This window comes from Nicotiana sylvestris, chromosome 4, assembly GCF_000393655.2.
Source record: "Nicotiana sylvestris chromosome 4, ASM39365v2, whole genome shotgun sequence".
Taxonomy (NCBI): domain Eukaryota; kingdom Viridiplantae; phylum Streptophyta; class Magnoliopsida; order Solanales; family Solanaceae; genus Nicotiana; species Nicotiana sylvestris.
Window position 1 is genome coordinate 167,600,456 of NC_091060.1, and position 9,662 is coordinate 167,610,117.

The following is a 9,662-nucleotide window of genomic DNA, read 5'->3' on the forward strand; positions in this document are numbered from 1 at the left end:
CTAATTATAAAAATGTGAAAAATTCTGAAAATATCTTTGTTATTAGACGTGAGGAGCACGTTACGAAAATTTAGATGTCCTAGTCAAAATAAAACAACCATTTCAGTCTGATAAATTTATTCCATTTACAGCCGTCCAAGTTTTTCCGTGCCTAACAAAAATGAATAGGAGTGGTTAGTTAAAGTTTGTATTCTAACAGCTCCTTTTGTCATTCTCTGATGACGTAGCTAGTTGGAGTTGTTGTACCTAACAAAATGAATAGGAGTTCCATTTTCTTAAAAGTACTATTTTAGGGTACGTCCGTTGCATGTGTTTTTACGTCTATTAATAAAAAATGTATAAAATTTAGAATAAAAATGAATTACGTGTAATAATAATTGACATCGTGATAAATATAATATTTATATAATTAAGAGTAAGAAAAAGAAGTATTATCACTTTTAGCCTATGCCAGAAACTATTTACATTCAGTAGCAGAAAAAAATATATAAAATTTGTATAATTTTTGTATATAACATACATAATGTATATATAAATACAAAAAATATACATTTTTCGGTTATTATTTTGAGAGCGGCTATATAGTTTCCTAAGAAAATTTCTCTATTTTTTTATTAAGATACTGAATTTATACACAATTAAGATATTAGTTCATTAAAAATTTAGAAAATCAATTGAAATATCCAACATATAAAATATTAATGGCAGTTATCATTATATCTAACATGGAATGTATATTTTTGTTGATATATTTACTTCTCATAATTGTATAAATATTTACCACTAATAAATGTATTCTAATATAATTTAAATGATTAATTGTATTTAAGCAAAAAAGAAAAAGTAGTCAAACCTAACGTGTACTTTGTGCATATGAAGAAGTTTACCATGAATTGATATAATGCCATTATTCTTTTATTAATTGAAAAGATCATAAAATTTAGAAAATGTTAAGAACTTCTTACCTAATTCAAATAAGTTTTGATTTAGTAAAAAAATTGGCTTGATTTTAAGGTCCTAACCATTAGGAAAGCAATTTAAATTACAATTTTATCCAATGTAAAACTGATTGTTAAAGGGTAAAAAGACGAACGACATTTCGCTAAGGACTTTTGTGCTTTTAATATATATATATATATATATATATATATGGGGTACACACAACATCTTTTAAAATTGATACTTATGCATTGCACGTGTCATTTTGCGTAATTATAAAAAGTTATATGTCAAAACAATAAATTTATACGGTATCTAACATTAACAAAAATAGGAAAAATGAGATATAGTTCCTTTAAGTTATATCAAACTTATATAACTAATGTCATGGAGGAATATTTTGTAATTTTAATAGATGTGCTCTTTTAACTACATTAATATTGGTAAATTTATAATTAACTTCAATTTTTATTCCCAAAAAAATCCCTTCAAATTCCAAAATATGAAGTTAAATCAAAGTTTAAATATATTTTATATTTTATCTTTATCGAATATTAATATAGCTAATAAATATTTCGCTTAGGGTTTCATACTTTATAATAGTATACATGCGCTTTAATAATTCTTTAGATGCGACCAACAAAATAAGATACGTATATACCAATTGAACTGAAAAAAAACACTAAAACATGATGCAAAATTCATATGAGCTTTACTATGGTAACTGGTGACACATATATAAAAACAAAATGTGATTTATCAAAATTTGAACTATTGTGCAATTGTAGCAGACTTTTCACAAAAAGTGAGCGACTTATAAAATATTGGCGAAATTAATTTGAGAGATATTCAAACCCATTCTTTTCATTATATCAAACCTTTATTGGTGAAAAGTTTTGGTGTAATATTTGTATTAAATAATATCTATCAACATCTCATTTCGGGCTTCATAAATTTATAATTTATCAAAAAAAAGATTTAAAGGTTTAAAAAAAGTAAGAAAATGTGTATTTTGAAATATTTCTTATTTTTATTGTGAACATGAAAATTTAGAATAAAACTTAAAAATTCCAAAAATAAAGGTTTGCTACTTTTCTAATATTACCGTACAAGAAAATAATGAAATTCTTCGTTAATACAAGGAAAATAAAATAAGGTTCTTTAATTAAGTAAAAGGCCATATGATGAGTAAGGAACTAATGAGTTTAGGGGTGTTCACGGTTCGATTTGATCGGTTTTTGATTAAAACCAAAACCAAACCAATTTAATCGATTTTTAAAATTTTAAAACCAAAACCAAACCAAATTAGATACAAACCATCGGTTTGGTTGTCATTGGTTTGGTTCGGTTTGGTTCGATTTTTTGGTTCTTAGTAAGCTAATAATAAATCGATAATAGTAAAGCAATACTAGACAATAATCTGAAAATAATTTGCTAAATTTATATTTTTTTATATATTTCTTTCGGAACTTAAAGTTTATTTACCTCTTTATATGAAAAGAATGATAAAAAAAAACAAACTAAAAGTTTGCTTTCTCAAGCTTTAGCCACTGTAGTCCTGCAATTTGAGTTTGCTTTCTTTACTCTTATGGTAGGATTTGTTTTTACCTCTTCTGTTAGGCAAAAGTATGTGCGGAGGGTTAGAGAATTAAAGTCTCTTAAGGAAAAGAAGTGATGCATATGTAAGAGATTCTTTTAGCAAGTTTGGTAAATTAGGTCCAAAGGGCAAGAAATGTATTTTTATAAAATATTCAGAACACTCCAAAGGGTATATGTTCATTGGTGAATTAGAAGATGGGAGTGTTACTGAGATTGAATCGCGAGATGTCACATTTTGGGAAAATAATTTTCCAAAGAAGGGCGAGGTAAAGAATGGAGAGCCTCTTTGTGAAATGTTGAACTCAGATAGTCAGCAAGTGTGGCCGATTCTTATTGTTTTGGGCTTAGACAATCTTTTAAGATATAAGTAGGATAAACCAAAATTTAAAATAACAATTAAATTGCATAAAATATTTAAAATTATTTAGAAAAAGATATTATATTGTATATAAATAATTATTAAATTTTGTATATAATTAATCGGTTTGGTTTGGTTTAATTTCGATTTTTTATAATAGAACCAAAACCAAACCAAATATTATCGGTTTTTAAAATTTAAAATCAAACCAATCCAAATCAAAAAAAAAAAAATATCGGGTTACATAATCGGTTTGGTTTGATTTTCGGTTTGGATCGGTTTTCCACCAAACCGTGAACAGCCCCCTAAATGAGTTTATAAAAGATATTCTAATATGAATATTTTCTCTTTTATTACCTGATATTCTTTTCGAGATCAAGATGTGACTATTAAAAAATGTGTCATGCATTCCAATTGTTGTTATATTGCATAGATGTAGAAATCAACAACAACAACAACAACCCAGTGTAATCCCACAAGTGGGGTCTGGGGAGGGTAATATGTACGCAGACCTTACCTCTACCCCGAGGGGCAGAGAGGCTGTTTCCAGGAGACCCTCGGCTCAAAGAGGCAACAAGAGACACTATATTAGTACTATCAATAGACTCATAATAAAATACCATAAAATACCATAAAATCCATAACATAACATAAATAGCATAAAAACACAGTAACAACAATATAAGAGATATAGGAAATACGAGAATATGTAGGGTATTAATACACAAAAGATAAAGCCCATCATCAGTAGTTGATCAATAGCATCCTAAGACTAATTCCTAACTAGCTAGTCTCACTCTAGTGCGCTGTAAAAAAGACATCACAATTTTCCCTAACCTACAACCTTAATGCTCGATCTCCACAATTCCCTGTTTAGGGCCATGTCCTCAGTAACCCTAAGTCGCGCCATAGATGTAGAAATCAGCATGTAAAAATATTTGGTGGTCTTCCTCTCATGATGAAAATCAAATTAAGCATAAAAGATTGTTGAAATTCATAATAAACCTTAAGAGAAGTTCATACGTTAAGTAAGAAACTTGAAAATAAACACAAAACAACAACAACGAAAGACATATGAATGGATAGTCTACCTCATAGCTTTGTTAATCAGGGACAGTGTCATCCAAAGTACTAAAAATTACAACATGAAATAAGGAATTAGCATATCCTATAGTAATATATTCAATGTCTCAATTTATGTGATAGCGTTTAACTGAGTAGGATTTTAAAAAAGAAATAAATTAAAATTGTGTTCCTAAATAGTACAATATTTTTTGGAGGACTCTAGTTTTCTAGAGGCAATTGATGGATATAGAAATTTACACATCCTAAATAGATCGGCGCATATCCCTGATATTAAAGCAACGCCAATTAAAGTTGTTTTTCTTGATTAAAAGTAAACTGCAACAATCCACGGGTAGGATAAGAATATTTCTTCCAAACCTCGAAGGCTGACCTTGGCCCGATATATCTGTCACTAATTTACGGTATGACGTGGAACACATAAAATTAATTTCCCAAAGCCATGAAACAAAAACTACACGTAAAACATCATGGGAGGCATCAAGAAAATAAAAATAAGATTTAAGAATGATACATCCGCCAAAATGATATATCAGATAATACCAAGACTATGGAAGTGAACTTATTAACTAAAGCTTCAAATCACATGATATCAAGCCAAAAATAAAACTAATATAATATTTTTTTTTCATTGTTATGGTTCTTTTAACAACGTTAAAGCAACACGGTTGGGAAAGCAATAGAATTGTAGCCAAACACATTCTTTTCATTGTTATCAATCTTTTATGTAGGTGCTTTTCTATTTTAAGTAGGTTTTTATTTATTTCCTTGATTATGAATAGGAGTGTAATTGCACCAATTTAATATGAATGAATTTTTAAATCTGATATAATAATAGTGATTGAAAATAATTATTCCCTCCGGTCCAAAATAAGTGATTTTTGGTTGTTTTCACACATATTAAGAAATTCACCTTTTAACATTAATTAACAATGAAATTGACCATATTAACCTTTATTGTCTCTTCACATAAACACTCCTAACACATACTCCAACATTAATTACTCCAAGGGCAATGTAGGAAAAAAATAGTTAATTCATTGTTGAAATTTGAAAAAATCACTTATTTTGGACCATAAGAAAAAAAGCCAAAAATTCACTTATTTTGAACCGGAGGAAATATGTCTTAAAAATTAATTACATCTACAATGCACCTCGTAACAAATAAGAAATCTAAAGATTCCTACAACTAAAGGAAACAAAATTCCGTAAGAAAAGAATCCCAAACAATAAAAATTCTAAAGAATCCTAAACCTAAAAGTAAGCACACTACAATTTTTTTTTTGCCCACAAAAATAAAAATAAAAATAGAGTAGTGAATACAATTACAAGTATATCCAACATATAATGCACTTGTAAAAGGTAAAAAAGACGAACGATATTTCGATAGGGATTTCGTGCTTTTAATATAGTATAGATAGATATAAATATAGATAGATACACATAATATTAATTTCTATTATTTATTACGTACTTAATCCACAGAAAGTCTTTTATATAAAATATTTGATCAACTTATTCTTTGTCATGGATTCATGGTAATGATAGTCCAAAAAATAAAAGAAGAAAAATTACAGAGTAACATTAATAAACAAGACTAATGTCAAATTTGATTTGATTCTTTCTATTCCTTATTTACCGTTTGATTCAACGCCATAAGGAAAGTATATATAAGCTATCTGAAGTTTCTATGTTACGTTTTATATATTAGTTAATTACTATATTTATATTATAGCTCTATAAGGTAAATCTTTAATTAACATTTGATTTTTAATATTAGAATTTCTTACCTAGTAGTTCAAATAAGGTAATTATTTAATATGCAAGATTTTTAGTTGATTTTAAAGTCTTAATAAATATTAGAATAATTAAATGACTATTTTGCCTAATGTGAAATTAAATTTTAAAGGGCAAAAAAGGCGAACGACATTTCGCTAAGGGCCTTTGTGCTTTTAATATAATTAGTTTTAGAATACGCGCGTTGCGCGTATAACCTATCTTAACGAATATAAGATTTTAGAAAATTATATAAATATTATATTAAAATTTGTGTTTTGAGTTATAAATTAAAAATTAACAAAAGATTAAGTTTCTAAAAATTATTGATCCTAATTAGCTAACTTCAACGAAACTCTCAAGACCAAAATACAATTGTTCTATTTCTATGATCAATAAGAAATATCATATCAATTATTTTTAACATATTAGATAAGACTAAATTATTATTGCAAAAGGTATTATTTAACTGTTACATTTTGATTAATCTACTATTTCTTTATTTTGGAGTGAGTTTTCTTTTTTTGTGCAAGCACATAATTATGCATTCGATATTTTCTTTTATAGAAGTAAGAGTCTAACAGCTTGTTTGGATGATTGTTACTCATTGTATCGTATCGTATAACTTATTATCCCAAAACAATGTTTGTTTTGATTGTTTCATTAAAATTGATTGTATTATATTGTTAAATTCATTGTTCCGGAACAATGAAAAGTTCCATTTTTTGAAACAACCGATTTGGTGTGGTGGGATTATTTCCTATTTTACTTTCCAATTATGCCCTAACTTATTATTCCATAATTCTATTTTACCGTTTGCTTTTTTCTTTTTTCACTCCAAATCTCCCACCTATAACCTACTTTGTCTTCGTCCATTCTTTTCCGGAACTTCTGCCGCTTTTAACTCCAATGTAAAATTGCTAATTTTGTTAGAATTTGCATGAATTTAATTGCTTAATCTATTTATAAGACATATTTGGTGATAAATTAGTAGAAAGAGGTTTTCTTAAATTATTTTTATGCGTTAATTCTTGATAAATTTAATATTTAAACAATTAAGAGTGTTTTAGTAAACTTATCAGTTATAGTACAGTACGATACAATCAAACCAAGCAGCAAAATATTATTTAACAACCGCAAACAATACAATCTATCCAAACATTGTATTTATAAAATGATACAATACAATACAATACAATACAAATATATTATAAAACGATGGGTAACAACCATCCAAATAAGCTGTAAGATTGTAATGGATTAATTACCGTTAATGAATTCTAAAAGGACCATGTTAGTATATGAGCCAAAAATATGGAGGTTATGTTAAAAAAAATCCTCTAAACTTTGCACAAAATCAATTACATCCCTAAATAAATTGTAGTCTTAATTACCCCCAAAGTTGGCTATTTGATTGTTGTTACTCCTGGACGTTAACGTGGTAAACAGCGTAATACTTGCACTCTCATTTAGGCGCGTAAAAGTGAAAAAAATAAAAAATTAACTTTGATAAGATGTACTAATATTTTTAATCATTAATATAATTCTTTATTTATTACAATATAATTATGTATTTTTTCTTGCTTCATGTTAATATACAAACGTATACTTTATCCACTTTGTATTTTTAATTTCTTCTTTAGATATCGTGTCTATTTGATCCAATTATATATTTTATCTTTTCTAGCAAAATAAAATAGTTTTAGCTAAAATAATAAAGTACCAATTGTGTATTATTTGTTATTTTTTATAGGCAAATAACTATCTATTTTAATATGTATTTTTATTTTGGGTCAAATTAATAAAAAATTGGCTAGAACTTTATTATTTTCTTCCTTAATTAAAAAGGTACAACCAATATAACAGAGTTGTAATTGTTTTTAGAAATTCACTATATTTTTGAAATGTTGCCTACTATTATAGTATATATTTTTTTTATTTCTTTGACAAGCCCACAGGTTTTTTTTCGATTCAGAAAAAAGAATTGTCAAAACTTGGATAACCACTTCTAAAGTCATCTAATTACTATTGTTTTAGAAGATATTGAAAAGCTCAACTAATAATTCCTTGAAAAAAATTAATTTAAATAAGGAAATAATTTTTTTTACCTAACTCAAATAAGGAAAGATTTAATAGTCAAACTTTAAATTAATTTGAAAAGTTTAAATATTAGGAAAATAATTAATGACTATTTTGTCCAGCGTGAGCTACATGTTAAAAGGGTAAAAAAGGCGAACGACATTTCGCTAAGGGCCTTTGTGCTTTTAATATAGTATAGATGTATAGATATAGATATAGATATAGATAATAGCATAAAGGTGTTGTAAATATTATTTTCTACCTTACAATAAATAGTTAAATCTCGAAATTTGTATTGTACTTCATTTGTTGAGAATAATATAATTTAAATATATTATAATAATATATTCCATGTATAAATGGAACAAAGTACACATTTTCCATTTAATTTTATTTGATACAAGATCCAATATTTTCAACGAATCGAAAATACGTGGCATTTAGAATATTTAAAGGATCACAAATTGTAATTATTTTTAAGTCGAAATATATTCATCTAATTATAAAAATGTGAAAATTCTGAAATCATCTCGTTATTAGACGTAAGAAACACGTAACAAAAGTTAAAATGTCCTAGTCAAAATAAAACAACGGTTTCCCTCTGATAAAATTATTCGATTTACAGCCGTCCAAGTATTTGCGTACCCTATTCGTCGTCAACTTCTTTGCCGCCCTTCTTTACGGTTAACTCTCAAGTCTCATCTACCGTTATGTTATCTTATCCTGAATTAATCTTGTTGAATTCAGCTATCCATGAAGCTCTGCCAAGGACTGAATTCCTCTATTAGTTGTAAGAGAGAAAAAGATTGCAGAGAATGAATGTGTAATATTTCAATCTAATTATGAAATGCATCTGTACACGTATATATAGTGTAAAGAAACAAAACTAACTCTGTTGCCTAACTACAGTTAACGCTAATACTAACTTTAGTCACTCTAACTCTACTCTAGTATAACAAACTGATAGCTAATAGACAGCTAATAAAGCTAACCACCACTAGCACTACTAATCTCAACACTCTCCTTTAAACTGGAAGGTAAGAACAAATTTTCAACCCCCAGCTCGATAAGTAAAAAAAATGATGTGCTTTTCCAAGACCCTTAGTGAAGATGTCTGCCAGCTGTGCCTTGGTATTAATATGATAAGTTTGAATAAGACTTTGCTGCAATTTCTCCCTCACAAAGTGACAACCAATGTCGATGTGTTTTGTTCGCTCATGGAAAATGGGATTGAAAGCTATTTGAATAGTTGCTTTACTGTCACAGTGCAAGGCAATATGTAGCTAAACAGGAACACCTAACTCTTTGAACAACCCCACTAGCCATGATAGTTCTGCTACTGTGGAGGTCATACTTCTAAACTCTACATCTACCGAGCTCCCGGAGACTGTATTTTGCTTCTTGGACTTCCAAGAAACTAAGAAACTCCCAAATTTGACTAGATAATCTGTGACAGATTTCCTTGACTACGGGCATGCTAGTACCAAATTGTTAGATTGTTGTGAAGACATCAAAACATCAATAAGCCTAACCCTAGTGCATTTTTCACACACTTGATCACCCTCAGACTTGCATCCATGTGGGACCTCTTTGGTCTGTGCATAAACTGGCTTAGGACCTGAACAACGTAGGCTATATCAAGCCAAGTTATAGTGAGATATTGCAGCCTCCCTACCAACCTTTGGTAAGGTTCGGGGTAGACATTGGCTTAGCTCTCCCTAGCCCAGAGTCAGCAATCAAATCAAGGGCATACTTTATTTGGTTTATTAAAATCCCAACTTTACTTTGGGAAAATTCTATGCCCAGAAAGAACCTGAACTTACCCAAA